The 21,701-nt window shown below is 37.6% G+C and overlaps 1 protein-coding gene across 5 annotated transcripts in view; it reads right to left on the bottom strand.

The window, feature by feature from the left end:
- dpp6a (dipeptidyl-peptidase 6a) overlaps positions 1-21,701 on the bottom strand; it is a 480,122-nt gene that overhangs the window by 143,315 nt on the left and 315,106 nt on the right. The gene's annotated exons all lie outside the window — the stretch shown is intronic.

The following is a 21,701-nucleotide window of genomic DNA, read 5'->3' on the forward strand; positions in this document are numbered from 1 at the left end:
TTACTATATATTCTATATTTCAGCAAAATAAAAATTATTAATAAGAGTAAAATAATTATAAAGACATAAATATTACATTAATAATACTTACTTTAAAATTAATTTATAATATTGTTTAGTATTAATAAATATTATTTATTTTATTTCAGACTCAAAAACATGACAAATCACAAAATACAAAATAAACATATAATAACATACAATCAGAAATAAACAAATAACAAAAAAAAAAACATACATTTGTTTTGCAAATACTTAGGATCCTTTAGTGTGGTGTAACTTTAAACCGTTGTTACTGTATTACTTGAGATATTCGACACATAAAATTATACATATTATACATTTTCTTAACACGACATAGAAAGTGTAAATATTATTATATATACAGTACACATCTGATTTACATTGAATGAATACTTCTCGCTAAAAAATCATTTCTCTCCTTTAAAATCAATCAATTATTATTTTTTTCTTAAACAAAGAAACAGCATGTGACTTCTTGTTTCTCCTTGCAGCAACGCTAGAAGATTTATTGGTTAAATAAAGTCTAAAGTTCAGAAAATCCTTGGGGCTTTTTCATTTCTAAATGCCAAAATAAGCATAAATTATGTGTTGTGGGAAATAATAAATTGCACTTTCGGGACAAAACAAATCCTTTTTTTTTGTGTTTTTTTTATGCAAGGGAAATTCGTTCATGAGGAGTTAAAAACAGAGCAAATTATCTTGCTAAATATTTGGCAGCAGATCTAACAATACATCTTGCACCCTCGCAGAATATGAGAATCGAAGACAAGCAGACACTGAGTGGACGTGTGAACTTTAAACCAGAATGCATGCAAATAGAGCAGAAAGTAATATGCGGCTGCGGCCTGACGTTTTTATTGGACTCAACTCAGACTAATGGAGTGGAAGTCTAGTGGCGAGGGCGGCATTAAACTCTTTAAGGCCTGAGCTGTTAGTGACCTTGTTCCTGTCCTAATTGAATAGCGCGGCAGACATCATTAGCCTGGAGATAACAGTAGACGGAGCCTGTTTACTGGGACACCCATTACAAGGACTCATTAAAGTCTCTCTCTCTTTCTTTGTGTGTTTCTTTTCTTCAGCACTATATCTCTCTTCCTCATAGGGTCACACAGACAGATCTTTTTTGGTATGTAGACAGAGCCTAGTCTATAAATAAATAAATATATAAATATATATATATATATATATATATATATATATATATATATATATATATATATATATATATATATATATATATATATATATATATATACATATACATACATATACATATACATACATATACACACATACACAGCAGTTCTGTCTGGTTCTTGAATCTGATTGGCTGATAGCAGTGTAATATTTTGCCAGTAACATTACACAAAGCCCCCTTCACCCTTCACCTTTGTGTAATAATCCGCCTATATACAGTCAGCAATAAGCTCAACAGTTTGACAAATAATACTGCTGTTGGACAACATAATGTACTTTTGAGGCTTTTTTTAGTCAAGAATGTAGTTGTTTAGATTGCAACTATGCTGTTTATTATAAGGATAGAGCCTATCCTAAAATATTTACAATTTCTGAGAGAGCTCGTCGGTGACCATTAGCCTACCATAGAGTAGACCTAAGATGGTTGATGTTTTCTATTCACAAGATGGCAACAGAACCTCATAATAAGCCCTAGTGCTTAGAAGATTAAACCAGCCTGATTTGTAAGTACAGCTGATCAGATTATTACTAAACTGGTTAGCATACCTGCCAACACTCTCGTTTTTCCAGGGAGTATCCAGTATTCCAGACCAATCTCCCGGAACTATCCCGTTTTTTATTTCTTCCGGACAACTCCCGTAATTTCACCCTCCTCCCTCTTTGGTACAGTTCGTAAACATCCCTACAGAACCTGATATTTTGCAAGTAACATTACACAAAGGCCTCTTCACCCTTCATCTTTGGGTATTACTCCGCCCATATACAGTCAGCAATAAGCAGAGAGACACTCTACAGTTTGACAAATAATTCTGCTGCTGAACAACATAATGTACTTTTGAGACTTTTTTTTAGTAAAAAATATTGTTGTTTGGATTGCAACTATGCTGTTTATTATAAGGATAGGGCCTATTTTAAAATATTTACAATTTCTGAGAGAGCTCTTCAGCGGCCATTAGCCTATAGAGTAGACCTAAGATGGTTGATGTTTTCTATTCACAAGATGGCAACAGAACCTCATGATACGCCCTAGCGCTTAGAAGATTAAACCAGCCTGATTTGTAAGTACAGCTGATCAGATTATTGATAAATGGGTAAGCATACCTGCCAACACTCTCGTTTTTCCAGGGAGTATCCAGTATTCCAGACCAATCTCCCGCAACCATCCCTTTTTCAATTTCTTCCGGACAACTCCCATAATTTCACCCTCCCCCCTCTTTGGTACAGTTCGTAAACATCCCTGGGACCCTAACTTTGGTACAGAACCTGATATTTTGCAAGTAACATTACACAAAGGCCTCTTCACCCTTCATCTTTGGGTATTACTCCGCCCATATACAGTCAGCAATAAGCAGAGAGACACTCTACAGTTTGACAAATAATTCTGCTGCTGAACAACATAATGTATCTTTGAGGCTTTTTTTAGTCAAGAATGTAGTTGTTTAGATTGCAACTATGCTGTTTATTATAAGGATAATGCCTATCTTAAAATATTTACAATTTCTAAAGAGAGCTTGTCTGTGACCATTAGCCTACCATAGAGTAGACCTAAGATGGTTGATGTTTTCTATTCACAAGATGGCAACAGAACCTCATAATAAGCCCTAGCGCTTAGAAGATTAAACCAGCCTGATTTGTAAGTACAGCTGATCAGATTATTACTAAACTGGTGAGCATACCTGCCAACACTCTCGTTTTTCCAGGGAATATCCAGTATTCAAGACCAATCTCCCGCAACCATCCCTTTTTCAATTTTTTTCCGGAAAACTCCCGTAATTTCACCCTCCCCCCTCTTTGGTACAGTTCGTAAACACCCCCGGGTCCCTAACTTTGGTACAGAACCTGCATTCAGGAACTTTAATGTGGAGACTCAAGTATGAGAAGGAGCACTATCCTGCTGAAAGATTTGCCCTCTCCTGTGGTTTGTAACCTCAGGCTGTTGCTGTTGCCATCCACTATGCTCATCTCTTGCATGCCTTCATACTGAATGTAACCCCAAAATATGATATTTCCTTCACCAAACTTGACTGATATCTGTGAGAATCTTGGGTCCACGCAGGTTCCAGTAGGACTTCTGCAGTATTTGTGATGATTGGGATGCAGTTCGACAGATGATTCATCTGAAAAATCGGCCTTCTGTCACTTTTCCAAATGATCAACTGGAAGTCAAGTTATTATTCGTTGCTCTTACATCTGGAATCGATGACAAGACTTTTGTCAGGTAGTGTAGCAGTGTTTCAAAAACATAAAATACATGAAAATATATGCTGGGGTTATAAAATAAACAATGGCGCATTATTAGAGACATTAACTGGCTCATCAAACGGTTACTGAAACAATATAGCTTTATCGCACATCTGTTGTTAAACTATTCAAATGACAGAACCGTTGTTAATGACGACATGCAGTAATGACTTCTGCTAATTAATCAGCATGTGATTTAATTAATGCCTGATTAATACTAGCTGTGATTGTTCTCATTTGTTTTCCTCAAATAGCTATGGTATAGTCTGCGTACATATCCATGCAAATGCCAAGATATGAATAACTACTCAAAACAAAAATTAAAATGTGTTACAAGCTCAATTAAAGGGATAATATAACCAAAAATGAAACTTCTGTCATCAATTATTTATTGAAATCAGTCAGATGTTTTGTTCTGTTAAACACAAAAGAGGATCTAATGCAGAATGTTGGAAACTAGTAATGATTAACTTCCACAGTATTTGGTTCTCAAACTATCAATGTTAGTTTTAACATTCTCCATTATATCTGCTTTTGAGCAAAACAAACAATAAAAATAAACCTCAAACAAGTCAAGGGTGAGTAATTGATCACTGAACTTTTATTTTTGGGTGAGGTGTCCCTTTAAGGAATACTCAGAAAAATAAGGTCATACATAATACTAACAAGATTGTTTTTTGCTTTTCAGTCAAGAGAAGTTTTTATAGCCTGACAACTTTGCAGTGCTGTTTGCAAATGTTTTTTGGAACTGTGGTTAACACTGAACTGCTCGCAAAAGTGAAAACAGTGAGCTGGCTAATGATGCTTTTGGGAAATGCACACCTGGTGGAGAGGTGCCAGTAATTGATCTGCTGAAAAGTTAGCTTAGCCATCGCAAGAATACATTTCAAAACATATTCAATAAATTATACTGCAATTACAGATGTTCGTGGTTACAAATTTCCAGTTACCATTCTTCGAAATATCTTCTTCTGACTGATAAATACCCAAACTGGTTTGAAACAAGATATGGTGAGTTAAAGATAATAGAATGTTTCGTATTTGTGTTAATGATCCCTTTAAGTCATATACAGCTATCGAAAAACAAGGCCATATCATATACTAACTAACTAACTAACTAACTAACTAACTAACTAACTAACTAACTAACTAACTAACTAACTAACTAACTAACTAACTAATGCTCTATAAAAAAATGCTGGGTTCCTCACAATCAATTTGTATTGGGACAACATAAAGGAATTCAGTTAACTTATTAGTTTTTACAAATTTAAGTAGACTAAACATAAAAAAGATTAAGTTGTCCCCGCAAAAAAATCAAGAATTGTGTTGGTTCAACTCAATTTAAATTAAGTATTAAGCATTAATTAAGTATTTTTAACAAACAGCAAATGTCATTTTTTGAGAAAGATGTCCCCGTCTTGCAACACTGTAAAGAATGCTGGGTTTCACACAATACTATCATGTTGTCCCATCACAAATTAATTAATGTTACTTCATTGTTTTTACAAACAAAATTGTTTCTACAAACAAACTTTACACAATGTAAATCACTGTAATGTTTTCTTTGAATGAGAGAACAGAATGATTTCCACATACAGTAATTGTGAAGTAAATATTATAGTCTAGAAAACTACTCAAAAGTCTTACTCAGGCCTATTCAGTGTGGTGTTATGGACCTTGTTTCAGCAACATTTTTTTCTCTAAAACTTACTAACCACGCATCTTTTTTGCAATGCAAACAGAATTGCTTGTAAAAGTGGAAATTGTGGCCTAATCTGGCTGATGATGCTTTTGGGAAATGTAAACCTGGTGGAGAAGAGATGTGTCATTAATTTATCTGGTGAAAACTCAGCTTAGCCATCGCAAGAATATATTTCAAAATATTTTCAATAAAATATACTATTGTTGCTGATGTTAGTGGTTACATGTTTCCATTCTTTAAAATATCTTCTTTTATTTCTATTTATTTATTTATTTATTCATTTTCTTGTCGGCTTAGTCACTTTATTAATCAGCAAGTTTTTACACAACGGATGCCCTACCAGCCGCAACCCATCTCTGGGAAACATCCACGCTCATATTCACACACACACACTCATACACTAAGGACAATTTAGCCTACCCAATTCACCTATACTGCATGTCTTTGGACTGGGGTGAAAACGGAGCACCCAGAGGAAACCCACACGAACACAGAGAGAACATGCAAACTCCACACAGAAACACCAACTGAGCTGAGGCTCGAACCAGTGACCTTCTTGCTGTGAGCCAACAGCACTACCTACTGCGCCACTGCTTCACCTCTTTTTATTTATTTATTTATTTTATTTATTTATTTTAATTCCACACTAAAATAATGCTGGGTTCCACACAATCGATTTGTTTTAGGACACAAATAAAATAATTAAGTTGCCCCCTAAAAAAAAATAAAATCTCAAGAATTTTGTTGACAGCAACATGACAGCAAACATTATTTTTTGAGGGAAGAAGTGTCCCAGCCTCACAACACTGTAAAAAGTGCTGGTTTCCACAAAATTATTTCACGTTGTCCAAACACAAATGGATAATTTTAACTAATTCATTCACTCATTCATTCATTTTCTTGTCGGCTTAGTCCTTTTATTAATCCGGAGTCGCCACAGCAGTATGACCCGCCAACTTATCCAGCAAGTTTTTACGCAGCGGATGCCCTTCTAGCCGCAACCCATCTCTGGGAACATTTCACTAATTTAATTTAATTTAATTTAATTTAATTTAATTTAATTTAATTTAATTTAATTTAATTTAATTTAATTTAATTTAATTTAATTTAATTGTTTTTCCAAATTCAAGTGGACTGGACATAAAGTAGTTAAGTTGGCTCAAAAAACTCAAGAATTGTAATGTTTCATCTCATTTTGAAAAAGTAGTTTAAGCAAGCAGCAAAAATAGGTCTTTGAGTGAACTTGTTGGAACGTTGGTCAACACAGAAATGCTTGTAAAAGTGTAAACAGTGACCCAATCTGGCTAATGATGCTTTTGGGAAATGCACACCTGGTGGAGTAGAGATGTGTCATTAATATATCCGCTGAAAACTCAGCTTAGCCTTCGCATGAATAAATCACATTTCAAAATATATTCAAATAACATACATGACACTGTCCGTGGATTTCCAGAAAATACAGATACGTGTATACTGACTGCAGCCAAATTAAAAAAAAAACAAGCCCAGTTTTGTGAGACTACTAGACCTGCATAGACATCCTGTAATACAGTCCAGTAATGGCCTACACCTGCACGCTCATAAGACAAACACACGGGCGAGTAGGACAACCCAGATCTATGACATCCATCCTGGGCCATTATCATAATGACCGTGCCATTACAGCAGCTGTTTAGCGAACACCACACACACACACCTGTTTATGACAAGCCCTCTGCCTTTCCATTAAACCACCGTAACACTTTCCTACCAGGAGAGCTATTATACTTTATAATGGCTGCCGGCCAGGACACCATCATCATGTTTTTTTATTATTTTAAATAAATATATTTTTTACAATCATCAACTCAAAACGATACAACAAATCCATGCTGACCACTAACTACAGCGTGCCTTTTATACATCGCACACACATCAGGAAAATAATCTACTGGCATGTTGTGCGCACAAAGAGAAAGGATACAGCAAAGAAATAAATAAAAAAAGAGAAAGTGTTTTGGCAGGTGTGAAATGAATACAGATCTGTTGATAGCAACAGCGAGAGAGAGAGGGAGAGAGAGAGCGCAGTACTCCAGCTTTCATTCCCTGATTGGAGGAGACGACAGCTTACAAAGCCAAGAGAAAAAACACACACACATATACACACACTTGAAACGGCACACTACATCCTGAGTGCAGCTATGAAAAACAATGGGAATAGATAGACAGGGGGGGGGAGGTTGAGGTGAACGAACAAACTTCACTTTCTGTCTTTGGCATGTTCTGTAGTGCTAATCAATTACACCTCTGTGTACTTTACTGATACATGAAGCTCAGAATTACACGTGTGAATAACGCACCGAAGCCTCAGTTGTGCTTTCTAAACAGCTGGAGGTGGAACTGAATGGAAAAGATTTGCATCTATAAATAAACATATGGCGCTGGTGCATAAAACGTGACAATAACTTGACATTATCAGCGGCACGGGGGATTCAACACCCTGCCCAACAAAAGACAGGAGCACAGACTTGTATGTTGAATATTTAAAAACGTTCACCTATTAATGGCGCACTCTCAGCAGCAATAAACAGAAATGTAATGAATACAACTGAATAAATAAAGAGAAACGCAAGTCTACCAAGCGTGCTTGAATCAATAGCGAGCTATCGTCTGCTTTCATTGTGATTCAGGGCAGAGTAAGGAGGAGGGTGTGTTAAATAGAGGATATCTGCATTGCTAATCTCTGTTGTCTTATGTGACCTCCAAAGACTTCAATTTTGTTTTGCTACAATGTACATGGATGATGATTTACCCTAAATAAGTTGGCACTTTTAATGGTGACTTTAGTGACGAGCACCTACACTCGCCGGCCACTTTATTAGGCACACCTATCCGACTGCATGCAAATTTCTAATCAGCCAATTGCAAGGCAGCAACGTAATGCATTTAGGCATGTAGACTTGGTCAAGACGATCATCAGAATGGGAAAGAAAGGTGATTTAAATGACTTTGAACGTGGCATGGTTGTTGGTGCCACACGGGCTGGTCTGAGTATTTCAGAAACTACTGATCTACTGGGATTTTCATGCACAACAATCTCTAGGGTTTACAGAGAATGGTTCGAAACAGAGAAAACATCCATAACCACTCGGTACAACCAAGGTCTGCAGAAGAGCATCTCTTAAAGCAAAACACGTCCAACCTGCTGCATCATTCAGGTGGTAGATTCAGAATTTGGCATCAACGACATGAAATGCAAACAGTTCTGGAATGGTACTTATACCAAACACTTTTCAGGGCTCGACAATAAGGACTGCACGATGGCCTGGGGCCAGTGTGCAAGACACTCGGACAGTAGACGGGATCGTTACTGGCCTGATCGTGCCAGTGCTGGTTGGCTGTGACTGTTTGTCAATTGCGTGAAAATACAGTCTTAAAAGGGGTCGCACAATGGATGTCTCATGGCTCCACCTTGCGTCCAACCGGCGGCAAGTTTAGTTTGACATTTAACAAATTTATTAATTATTACAAATGAATAAGTCAGCTAAGTGAGCCACCTTTTGTTAAATATTATTAAGATACAAGATGTGCAGCACCTGAAACTACGGATACTGGAAGCCTGTGCTGGCATTTCTCCTGTGGTGTTGGGAAGAGTGGGAGAAGAGGGTTGCGCTGACAATTCAACACAGAGGGCAGCACATTGAACTCATTTTATAAGTGGTCAGAATCTTGTAAATAACTCATAAAAGAATTAAGTTACGTTAAACCAAGCACACCATTGTTTTTCTTTTGAAATTCACAATAAGTTTGATATGTCAAATGACCCTCTTCCTATTGAAAAAACAAAAGTTGGATCCAAGATGGCTGACTTTAAAATGGCCACCATGGTCACCACCTATCTTGAAAAGTCTCGTCACATATACTAATGGGCCACAAACAGGACGTTAATATCACCCACCATTCATCTTTTATTAAAGTGCATTCATATAAACGGCCTACCCTGTATGTAAGTATGTATGTATATATATATATATATATATATATATATATATATATATATATATATATATATATATATATATATATATATATATATATATGTATACACACACACACATACACACACACACACACACACACACATATGTGTGTGTGTGTGTGTGTGTGTGTGTGTGTGTGTGTGTGTGTGTGTGTGTGTGTGTGTGTGTGTGTGTGTGTGTGTGTATGTATATATATATATATATATATATATATATATATATATATATATATATATATATATATATATATATATATATATATGCACACACAAACATATGGAATGGCACAGGGCAGTAATGCATTGGGAAGCACAATATTAACACCTCTGAAACATCACACCTGATGAGCCCAGTAGTAAGTTTTACTCCATCACACCAAGTGAGATAAGAGCGCATATGTGAGACTGCTCATGTTCCCTTACTTTTCCTCCACGTGGAAGTGTCTCATCAGCAGGTCTAACTGTGAGTCTAACACTTCCTGCAGTTACCTGCTCTGAAAGACAAATGACTTTGATAGTACTGAGGTATCAGGCTTCTCTAGCCTGTGTCAACACTTACTCACAGCAGAATCACTGATGAGACGTTCTGAGTGATGGGAAATCTCTAAGTATAGCAGATTACTACTGCAAGACTGGATAATGGGGATTAACCGATCACTTTCTTACACGGATAAGAGCAGAATAAGAGAGGATTTTGGTCTGTTACCAAAAACAAAAGTGCAATATTCAGTTTTATCAGTTGCAATGTTCAAAGCGGTCTTATATTCTGAATTGTTAATAATTATTGTATATTTGCATTCCTCTTGCAGTGGTTTGTTTATTCCTATACACACAGGCTATTTATTTCTATACACACATTTGATTTCCTTCGACTTGGCCTCATATTTATCTGGGGTCACCACAGTGGAATGAACCGCCAACTATTGTGGATTGTTTTATGCAGTGTATGCCCTTTCAGCCGCAACTCAGTACTGGGAAACACTCATTCACACTCATACACTACGGCCAATTTTGGCTACCCAATTCACCTGTCCCACATGTCTTTGGACTGCGGGGGAAACCGGAGCAAACTCTACACAGGAATTGAACCAGCGACTTTCTTGCTGTGAGTCGGCAGTGTTAACAACTGAGATACCATGCCGCACGTTCCCAGGGACTGAGAGTAAAATAATTTCAATTATCTGTATGTCTGTACATGTGGCAGAATTGTCAATAAAACTGACTTTGACTTATTTATTGATTATTGAATTATTTAGCCAAAAGTACATGTTTGGAAGGCTATATGTTATACCCTTATAAAGAACTATAACTATTATTATGTCAGTGAAATTAACTAAAATAAAATAAAACTAAAAATAAATACTTAAATAAACTAAAGGACAAAACATCCACATTAATGAGATGATGTGATGGCATCAATGAGTTTCTTAAAACCAATACCAACAAAATGCATTCTACATTCTACTACATTTTAGTATTTGGACAGCATATTTGACTCAAGGTGAAAGTCATCATAGCTTGCATAGAATAGACCCAGCTCCCAGAGGAAACCCACGCAAATAAGGTGAGAACACGCAAACTCCACACAGAAACTCCTACTGACCCAGCGACCTTCTTGCTGTGAAGTGAACGTGCTACCCACTGCACCACCATGCAGCCTATATATATATATATAAATATAAATATATATATATATATATATATATATATATATATATATATATATATATATATATATATATATATATATATATAGGTCCACTCTCTCACACTGGTCCAGCACTGCCAGACAAGTGGATTTACATTCGGACTGATGCAATAATTAAAACACGTGACGTCACATTTTCAACTCGATCAACTCGAATATGTATGAAGGAAAAACTTGCCAAGTGAAAAAAAACACACCAATCTTAGTTTAGTTGAAAAAAGTCTAGCAGCTGTAGTATTGAAAAATGAAAGTACTCGCCCCATTACATCATGCACCGACCCTTGTTGAAACCCAGACAGGCAGTTTGACAGCTTAATACAGAGTGGACCAAAGTGCATCAAACAATCGGTAATCAAAAGGGGGAAAAAGAAAACTAGAATAAATAATTTTTTTAAATATTAGACACACATATCGGTGCCTCAGCTCTAAATCTATAGTAAAACATGCTTTTTTCAGCAAAATTGTTTCATTAATGGAGTTTGTTTAATATATTTTTAATAAATTGAAAACCAATTTTCAAAATAATGTAAACTTGACTGACTGCTTCACTTTCGCGTACTGTGAGGTACACATTTGTACTTTTTAGGCATTAATATGTACATTTAAAGACCTGTTAGGAACAAAAATGTGCATTTTGCAAATACACTGCCATATTGACAGATGTTCTACTTTTATTTCTCAGAGCGTATAAACAGTTTTTAGATAAATTGAACACGCTGAAAAAAATTCATTGGATTTACTACATTTTTTAAGGTAAGTTGTTGCAATTAGTTTATATTGGCTCAATGTAAACAAACAAATTATTTTTCATTAAATTTGCATGTTCAAATTAATCCCATAAAAATGGTTTGCAACCACTTGCCTTAAAAAAATGTATTTATGAAAGACCCTAAATCAGGTTTACAAATTTTGTGAACTCTTACATTCCCTTAGTGTTAGGATACTAAGGACTTGATTATAATTTAACATGGTTTCTTTGCTTTTATGGCGTCATTAACAACAATTCCTAAAGGACTTACTTCTGTGATAAGTGTCATTTATATGCCAGATGATAGTCTGTGTGTTTCCGAGAACAATTGCTTTTTTTTCCTACTGGCTGTCTCTTGCATCAGACAAAACAAGCTTCAATCGTCCACGTACGTGAAGCATAATACTGAAACCTCACATTTCACAAAAGCTAATTTGGAATTCATCATCGACCAGCATCAGAAAGTAAGAAAAAGAAAGAGGAGAGAAGAACCTCCCCCAATTCCCCAGCCTGCACAGCTCTAAATGCATTCCTGCTGTGCTCTCTTAGCTCTCAAAGCATTGTTCTGAGATGTCTGGCAGGTTGCAATTGCCTGGCAATACCCAATGGAGGAGCATGGGAGGGCATCAGGAGCTATTTGCGAAAAACCACTGTGGCGTCTGACTCAAAAAACACAAATTTATTACTTTTAACCGCATCCTGGTTTTATTTTTTTTTCTGTCCCTCCCAAAGAAGGCATCCATGCTTTATGACGCTTCTCAAAAGCAAGGAAAGGGAATTTCACCCATTCTGCTCTCACCTCTCATCGATCTAAGTGCTCTCGCTGCCTTTCTCTCTTAGCCACCTTAAAGGCTGCTTTATTATTCTCAAATGACCTAAAAGTGTAGATGGCAAGACACCTTGGCTTGTTAAGAATGAGTCACCTGGGAGCCATTCTGAAGGCAAGATTAAAGGTAAACGGAGGAGGCCTATGATGGGATGTTTTATGTAACACAATCAGTCAGTAAAACACAGCGTACGTTTACCACCACTATGTTTACTGGCATGAGGGTCAGACAACCTGACCAAACAACCGATTCAATCAATTTCTAATGGACAAAATCAAATACATCCCTATTTTTTTTTCCCTGTCGAGAATCAATTTTAGCTTTTCCATCATCAACAAGCTTATTCACTTTGATTTGAACTCTGAGTGTGCCTCACACAGGTGAGTAGGCTTGACAAACCACCTGTAGAAACACTCTTCTCTCTCTCTGAAAAAATACATTCCCCTCCACCTCCAATATTCAAATTTCCTACCTTTCATTATGTTAGAGATGAAAACATCCACTAAATTTAACTGCTGTAAAAATGCATCTGATTAATAAAACTAGCAAGTGCATAAATGCACAGTCTTTGTTTTTGTTTACTCAGTTCTGACAGCTGAGATGCATATTTTGATTTTAATATATATTTAATATATATTAATATTGATCTTTACTAAATGTCGCATTGTTAGTTTTGCGTTTGAGTGCCTCCAAGTTCTGTTTACTGTACCTTCAGCAGCTACATGCATGTGGAGGGATTCCGGGTGTTTTCCGGGAGACCCAACTATACGGAGATGGGCGGGAGATGGGTCTGAAATACAGTAGACTCCCAGAAAAGACGGGAGTGTTGGCAGGTATGGATTACCTGTGATAACCACGTATTATGCGCACATAGACTGTAACCGCGGCTGCTCTTATCGTGAGACTCATCGGTAAACAGCGCTTTCATTTCTAAAGCCAATCGCAGCCCTTTCTGTTGAGCGGGTGAAGACAATCAAAGAGGTGTAAGACCTTGATTGACAGCGCTCAAAAAGCAAGAAGGATAATATTTATATTTGTTTATTTGCAATAAATGTTCATGTTGTCTTCTGTGCATGTGTTGGAGTTTTGTTTGATACATTCAAAAAGAGTGTTTTCTTTGAGCAGGTCAAATTAAAGTTGCAGTTCATATATCTGACTGCTGTATTAAAGGACAACATTTTATTCAAATAATATATAAATATTAATATATTTATAGATTTTAATAAAAAAAAAAAAAATTCTTGTGTTGTGAAGAAAAAATCTAATTATGTATGGAAGGCATCGTCAATGCACCGTGATGCACCAAGATATGGAATTGAATCAAATAATCATAACCGAACCGTGAGACCAGTGTAGGTTCACACTCCAACTAATCACCCGGCAGCCCAAGACCAGATACTCACTAAAGTTAAGCAGGGCTGAGCCTGGTCGGTACCTGGATGGGAGAACGCATGGGAAAAATTAGGTTGCTGTTGGAAGTGGTGTTAGATAGCTCAGCAGTCAGCCTGAGGTCTGTGTGAGTTCTAATACCCCAGTATAGTGAAGGGGACACTATACTGTCAGTGCCCTGTCAAGGTGACTGACTCTCCTCACTCTCTGTGGTCATTAAAAATCCCATGGTAAAGAGTAAGAGTGTAACCTTGGTGCCCTGGTCAAATTCACTCCATTATCTCTTACTAAGGGTGTCACGATCCTCCAAATATTCGATTCGATTACATTTTCGATTCTAAAGTCACGGTTCGATTCGATTTTAGATTATGAATAATTAATTGATTAATAACGAATTAATTATTTGCAGCCTACCGTTTAAACTACCTGACCTGCATGGTCTTTGTTTTACCCATAAACAAATCATACAGTAAATGAATAAAGGCAAGATACACACATAGTTACCACCTGTCAATCACTTTTTCTGCGGGACTCGTGAATAGGCAGTGATCTGTGTCGTTATAATGGCGTCGATAAAAAAGGTGCACAACCAACAGGAACCAGCCAACAGTATCTGAGGTGTTCGCTAAAAAGTACAAGTGAGTGAAAGATTGAAGCAGTCTACTGATCGTCTGACTGCCTGGACCTGCTGTCTCGAGCGCATGGCTGTGTGCGTCTGTGTGGTCATGTGATGTGCGTTTTCAGCGGTAGTGAGGAAAGAGGGCTGCTCAGAAATGCTACACGCCACTGTGGATGTCAAATCGTTGTCTTTCTAAAATGCCATTTAAAAACAAAGACATATTAGTGTAAACTCGTACCGAGTGTGTACTTTTCGCGAGCGGATTTGCAACAAGCGTGTTTTTTTCCCGCTTGGCAAGCCAAGCTGACGTGACATGGGGGCGTGGCAGCATAGACGATTCTATTTTTTGATTCGATAATCGAAATTGAGCATAATTTTCTATCAATTTCGATTAAAAATTGAAATCGTGACACTCTTATCCCTTACCCATCATGGCCTCCCAACCATCCCCATCCACTGAATTGGCTGTATCTTTCTCTTTCCATTCCACCAATAGCTGTTGTGTGGTGAGCACACTAGCACCCACAATATCAATATTGTGCATGTTTATTACTACAATAAAGTGAATTACTGAACATCACCATATGTCTACTAACCATCCCATTATAACTTTTTGATATTTACAATGCCATATTTTAGTCAAATAACTTACTCAGCAATAACACCTATCTTAACCACTGCTGTCTGCTTTTGTACCATCCTAGCGAGCACTCCATCTCTGTTTACCGCTGTTGTTAATGGTGCAAAGTGCAATAAAGTCATGTTCTTCAGCAGACTAAGGCTTTGAAATTAAGGCTTGGGGTTCGATTGGGGAGAATGTGACAATCCATAAGTGAGGCTCATTACCTGCAGCACAGCCACCTCGTCAGTGAGTATTGAACATAAACGAGCTGAGCAACGCTTGTGTAGCACACCATTATTGATCAAGGCACAGCGGGGAGCCAGTTCATCAAGCCCTTCTCACTTTTCTCTGGCCGACTGGAGACCCGGGAGTGGACGAGACATTTGTAGCATTCAATCTAGCGTATGCTATCATTCATCTCCAGCTATAACTAAGGGGCTGTTTACACCTGGTCGCTTCATGTGCTGTTTTCTGATCAGATTGTGAAAATGGAAGGTGTAAATGTCTTTCGAAACACATTTGAGATGGATTCAACATCTGTTTGCTCAAACCACTACTGAGGATGGTCTGGGATATATTTCTGGCAAAACTGGACATGTCTATATACATGTGGTTGTTGAAATCACAAATTCGAATTTGACAAAAAATTTACCATAAATTTTAAAAACAAACATGTGTTATAGGCTATATGACCGTCAAGTATAACACCACAAATGCAATCAGCAATGGAAATGCCACAAATGACAAGTTGAGATGTTTGTTTAGTTTTATTTTATTAATTTCCTTTAATTTTTTACCATGCATATTTAAAAACAAGTTAAATTAATATCAAATGGCAGCATTAACAACAGAGATGCAGCATGCATCTCCAGCTCATGCTGTATAAGTGAAGTTTATTTATAAATTAATTTCGAGAGGATCACGTGTTTATGATTGCTTGCAGCCGGTCCAGCATTATTCAGTTCATGATTCACCAATCAGACAATTCCTAAGCCACTATAAATATCCTAAGTTCTATTTAACAGCCATCTTTGTTTTGAAGAATCCCCCCTTCCACCCCTACTCCTCCTTTCCTATTGTTACAAATTGCTTTCCTATCACTGTTGCCTCACAGCAAGAACTTCATTGGTTCTAGTCCTTACCAAACCAGCCGATGTTTACACGTTCTCCCCGAGCTCACATGGGGTTCCCCCAGGTTCCCCGGTTTCCTCCCACTGTCCAAAAACATGCAACTTAATTGACTAATCCAAACCGGCACGATAGAAATGCTCCTAGTAAATCGTTATCTCTAAGAGCAATCACAATATGTTCATTAACTACGACAGTAGGGGAGTTCTCGACATCTACCTGAGCTCAAACTCCCCTCTCGCCTTGCAAACGGGAGGGAGTCCCATGCACGAGGATGTTTTTTTTTTATCTATTTATTTACATCCGAAGAAGTTAATTTGTGCATGTGATCGGAAATGTAATATTCTGTAGTGGCAAATGGAAATTGATTAAACATTACTGCAGACTAAATCCGTAATTTTTGTCAGAAATTTTTGGCTAGTTAAAAAATACATTTGACCTCCCGTTGTACCAATCATATTGACACACTGCCGCTGAAACTTTTGTCTATCATTAAAAAATTTGAATCGGTTAGATTTTTTCTGAAAAAGCAAATTTGTGTGTGTTTGCAAACGTAACATTCTGTAGTGTGTTTAGTTACTGATTAAAGGTTATTGCACACTGAATCTGAAATGTTCATCCAGAATGTTTGGCATGTAAAATAATTAATCCAACCTCCCGTTGTGACAATCATATTGATATGCTGCCTCTGAAACTTCCATCCGTCATGTAAAAAATTCAAATCGGGGTTATTTATTTATTTAATTATTTTATTATTTTTTATTTTTTTGTATTCTTCCCATGTTATGATTTCTTACTTTCTGGTAGAAGATACATAACTCTGGTAGAAAAATAGACTTAAGAGCTCTTTTATCCCAGTGTAAATCAGAACACTGATCGATAGTGTGCATATGTTTTTCTTCATGTATGTATAAACATGTTTGTTTTTTTTAGCATTTTTAGTGTGTCAGAACTTGCTGAAGTACTCAGGGAGTCCACAGAAAATTTCCCCCTGAGAGACAATGGGAAGTGCATTTTGCTTGCTGGCTGTATATACCCCATTAGTAGAGACACAATTATGTGACCAAATGTAAATAGAAACATTTTCACAAATCAGTCAGCTATCCAATTGGAAAAAAAAAAAAAAAAAAAAAAAACGTATGAAGTGACCAGATGTAAACATTCCCTAACAGTAGATGATGCTGGGCAATCATAATAATGAGAGTGCCTTGAGCTTCAGGGTCAATGAACCAGTCATTCATCCAGACAATAACAATGCTCAGGGAATGAGTGAGAGCGGGTGGGTTTCATCTAAGAGTCACAACGAATGCAATGTAAATCTCCAAATTGATATCCAACAAGGATCCATGTAAAGCTGCATAAAAGGAGCAATTAAGACAAGATCAAATTATTAAATAAAATCTGGGTCTGATTTTGTGAAGAAGAAAAACACTTTCCAAACAATCCATCACAGGTTTACTCTGTACATGTAGTGTCTCAGAAAATGAAGGCTGTGTTTAGGTGGTGTATTCTGCTGTGGTGACCCCTGATAAAGAAGGGAATAAGGTGAGTGAGTGATGCAAGAGAGAGTCTGTGTTTAGTTCTACAGGATACTTTTTGTCCAAAAACAAAGGACAACAAAAATGAATGTCCAAAACCAAAGAATGTGTGTCAATGTGAATAAGTCATGAGCCTCTGCCAAGCAGTCCTTACTGGGATACTGGGCATCAGTGCTCAATTGAAAGACCAAGATAGAGCCCCAGGCTTGAGCTGGGTGCTTGCAATGATAGCCAAATGTTGTGCCCTGGGGCAAAGAGATCACAAGAGAGGTCGAAGAGAACATCCTGCCTGTAGCAATAGAGGGACAGTCCAACATCTCCAGCAGGAAACAACTGAACCTATGACCCATATCATAGGCATAGGGAAGTGACCACAAAATCTATAGCTACATCCATATCACCCTGCAGCACAAGATTGGTTTCTCACTGAAGCTAAGCAGGGCTGGGTGACCACATGGGAAAACTATGTTGCTGTTGGAAGTAGTGTTAGAGAGGCCAGCAGGAGGCGTGCGATCTGCTGTCTGTGTGAGTCCTAATACCCAGATATACTGAAGAGGACAATATACTGTCAGTGAGCACCATCTTTTTGATGCGACGTTAAACCAAGGTCTCTGTGGTCATTAAAAATCCCATGGCATTTTTCATAAAGAGTAGTGATGTGACCCGCTTTCCTGGCCAAAGTTCCTTAAAAATCACTTATGGTGCCATGATGAACACGAACTGTTGGAGGAAACTATCAAATGGTGATCATGAAATGGGAAACAATGGAACATTCAAAAAGCATCTCATGCGAACACCTTAATCATATTATTGTCCTATTCAGATTAAGGAAAGTAATTTGATTACTGATGTCCATGTGAACGTGGTCAATGCCAAGACCAAGATCTTAAATGTACATTGCATAAGTGTACATAGATTAACCAACAGATTCACCTTCATGTAAACAGGCCAGGTGTATTGAGAACTGTCACTTTACAGCGAGAGGATCCAGGAGACAGCAAGCTGTTCTGTATGGAATCCACACACACTCCTTGTGCTGATTTGCAGATTTTGTATTGTAAGATGGATGGAAGTGTTATGCTAAGTAGATGGATGTGGCTGATGTACTAAACAAGTCTCTTATATTCAGTCAAATTTTCAACCCAAGCTCATTCTGAAAATGTACCACATTTTTGGAGAGCACCAAATATGTTCCAGGAGGTACATTTTTTTTGCAGTTTTTGTTTTCGCGAATCCACCAGGGGCCGCTGTGTACACTTTTTGAGATCTCAAATTTCTCTCACGACTGTCGACGGACTGTTGGGCTGATCGACTGACCCACCCTCCTCCTTCCCTAAACCCAACCAATTTTACCACATTCTGAAACTGTAATTTGCTTGTTCATTTGAAAAGCTCCTGCTTTTTGGAACGTTCTACGCTGGACTTGAACCACATTGTTGCAGTCAACTCTTCTCTGCGTCTCAAATCCGCTGACGCAAGCTGCGAACTACTGGACAAACTGGTAACAGTGGAAAAGCCGTCCAAATGGAGGTAAGTGGTTAGCTGGTGAGCGCAAAAAGCCTTCATACCGCCCCGTAGCACTCCTTTTAAAGTCGTAATAATATTTCTGGGTACATAATTGCTGATCTCCAAAAATGTATATAGGGCTACGTTTTCAGAATGAGCTTTGCTTTTGTTGCATTACAGGTGGCATGATGGCTGGGTGAAAGTCTACCTGCCGCAAAAAGATTTCCAGCGTGAGCGCGTCAGTTTTCCCAACGATCTAACAGCCTGAACTGGGTTAATTGGAGAATATAAGGTCTGGGTTTTGTATATGAATCTGTGTGGGATCTCAGTGATTTCCCAGCCATGTTTTCCTCTGCCTTCAGCCTAAGAAACTGCAAAATGCTCTAAGAGCCCTGCAAGCCTACGTACTGTATGACAAGTGGTTTGAGGAATGATGCCAGGTTGAGACACGGCACTTAATAGAGATTTGATTCGCAAACTGGGTGCATGCTCATGATTCTTTGAGATGGATAAGAGACTAATCTCCAAATTCCCACTTATTCGTCCGTTATTATTCCAGCCGTGTCTCTGGTGTTTTCCAGCTAATGTGAAATCGAGTAGGATTTTACCACTAAACAAACATGCTCTGCATCTGCGATGACAATCTGCTCTCAAAAGATGAACAAGAAATTAAAATAAGCAAAATAAAAAATGTCTCTATGACACACACACACACACACACACACACACACACACACACACACTGTATCTGATTCTCAGCATACTCAGCATATGGTTTGGGAACCATGTCATAAATACGTTCCCATTACTGTTGCTAGCTTTCAAATGCTTTCCCGATAGCAAAATAATAATAATAATAAAAAAAAAGAAAAAAAAAAGTTTCCCATTAGTATATATATATATATATATATATATATATATATATATATATATATATATATATATATATATATATATACATACATATATATATATATATATATATTAAGGGTGTAACGATACGCGTATTCGTATTGAACCGTTCCGTATAAGACTTTCGGTTCGGTACGCACTATAAACTGAACAATTCCATTCAGACTAACATCTAAAAATATAAGAGAATAAGTACAAAATATAATGTTTTCAGTGCAACAACCCCTTAACATGGCATCCTGAATGACGTGGCAGACAACATGCTGCCTTCCCTGCTGTCATGTTAAACAGTAGAACATCGCATTTGAACTCAGAATATCACTTTATTAAACACTCGTTGCTGCCTTCTGTGTCAGCCTGCTCGTGCTGGCTCCACCCCCGTTGCTCTAGCAACCCTGGACCCCTACACAAAACAGCCAACCACAATAACCTGTTCACATATCATACCCAACCCCCCTACTCCCCCTCCCCCCACCCCCGTGCTGTCAGAAGAAAAGGTGGACACTCATCACTCATCTCACTCCAGTACTCCAAAGACCTATGGTATAGGTAAATTGGATGAACTAAATTAACCATAGTGTGTGAGAGTGAATGTGAAAGTGTATGTGTGTTTCCCAGTACTGGGTTGTGGCTGGAAGGCCATCCACTGCGTAAAACATAAGCTGGATAGGTTGCCGGTTCATTCTGCTGTGGCGTCCCCTGATAAATAAAGGAACTACGCCAAAGGAAAATGAATGAGTGAAGTATAACATTATAAACAAACTAAACATACACTATTTTCTGACACAATTGTGGACAGCTGAACTTGTCAAAGTCAGATTGGGTATTATTGTCTTAAGGTCTTGTTTAATATGAATGACCAGTATTAATCCACTATACTTAATGTGAGCTTATGAGCAAGGTTTCTGTTGGCAGAAACACTGGGTCAGAGCCCTGTGTGTACAGAGAAATCAAATAAGGTATAGCGGGTAAGATTTCAGTTTATTTCATCACTCCTAAAACAAGAGAGAAACATCTTGGGAGGGAAGGTGTGTAGTCTTTGTCTGGCCTTCTATTAAAAATAAATAGATAAATAAACTGGTCTTACAACCTTCACCATGACATCAATGTTTCAATGTCTTAGTAGACAAACCTGAGCACACGTATTATTACGAATACGTGAATATGGGGTCACTGAAGTGGATAAAGTATACTATTACAAGCTTGCTAAACCAAGGTTTCATTTTTAAAATATGTTTTCAGAGAACCAAGGGAAGCCCAATACCCAAGTTAAACATGTGTCAATGAAAACATTCAACGGAGTCAACTGAGGTGCAAATCAAACATCAGCACATTATTGCTATTCGCGCTGGGCTGCCTAACCTCCCAGGGACATTAAGAATTGAAAAGCCACTTTTCTGTTGTTATCTATCATCCATCATTCTTAAATGCCTGCTTGCCGGTGCCAATAAGAAATAAAGGGCTACCAGGAAGATACAATCCAGGCGACATGGCCTGATACTGAAACGGAAAGTTCCGA

Source organism: Danio rerio, chromosome 24, assembly GCF_052040795.2.
Source record: "Danio rerio strain M-AB ecotype USA chromosome 24, GRCz13ab, whole genome shotgun sequence".
NCBI classification, from domain to species: Eukaryota; Metazoa; Chordata; class Actinopteri; order Cypriniformes; family Danionidae; genus Danio; species Danio rerio.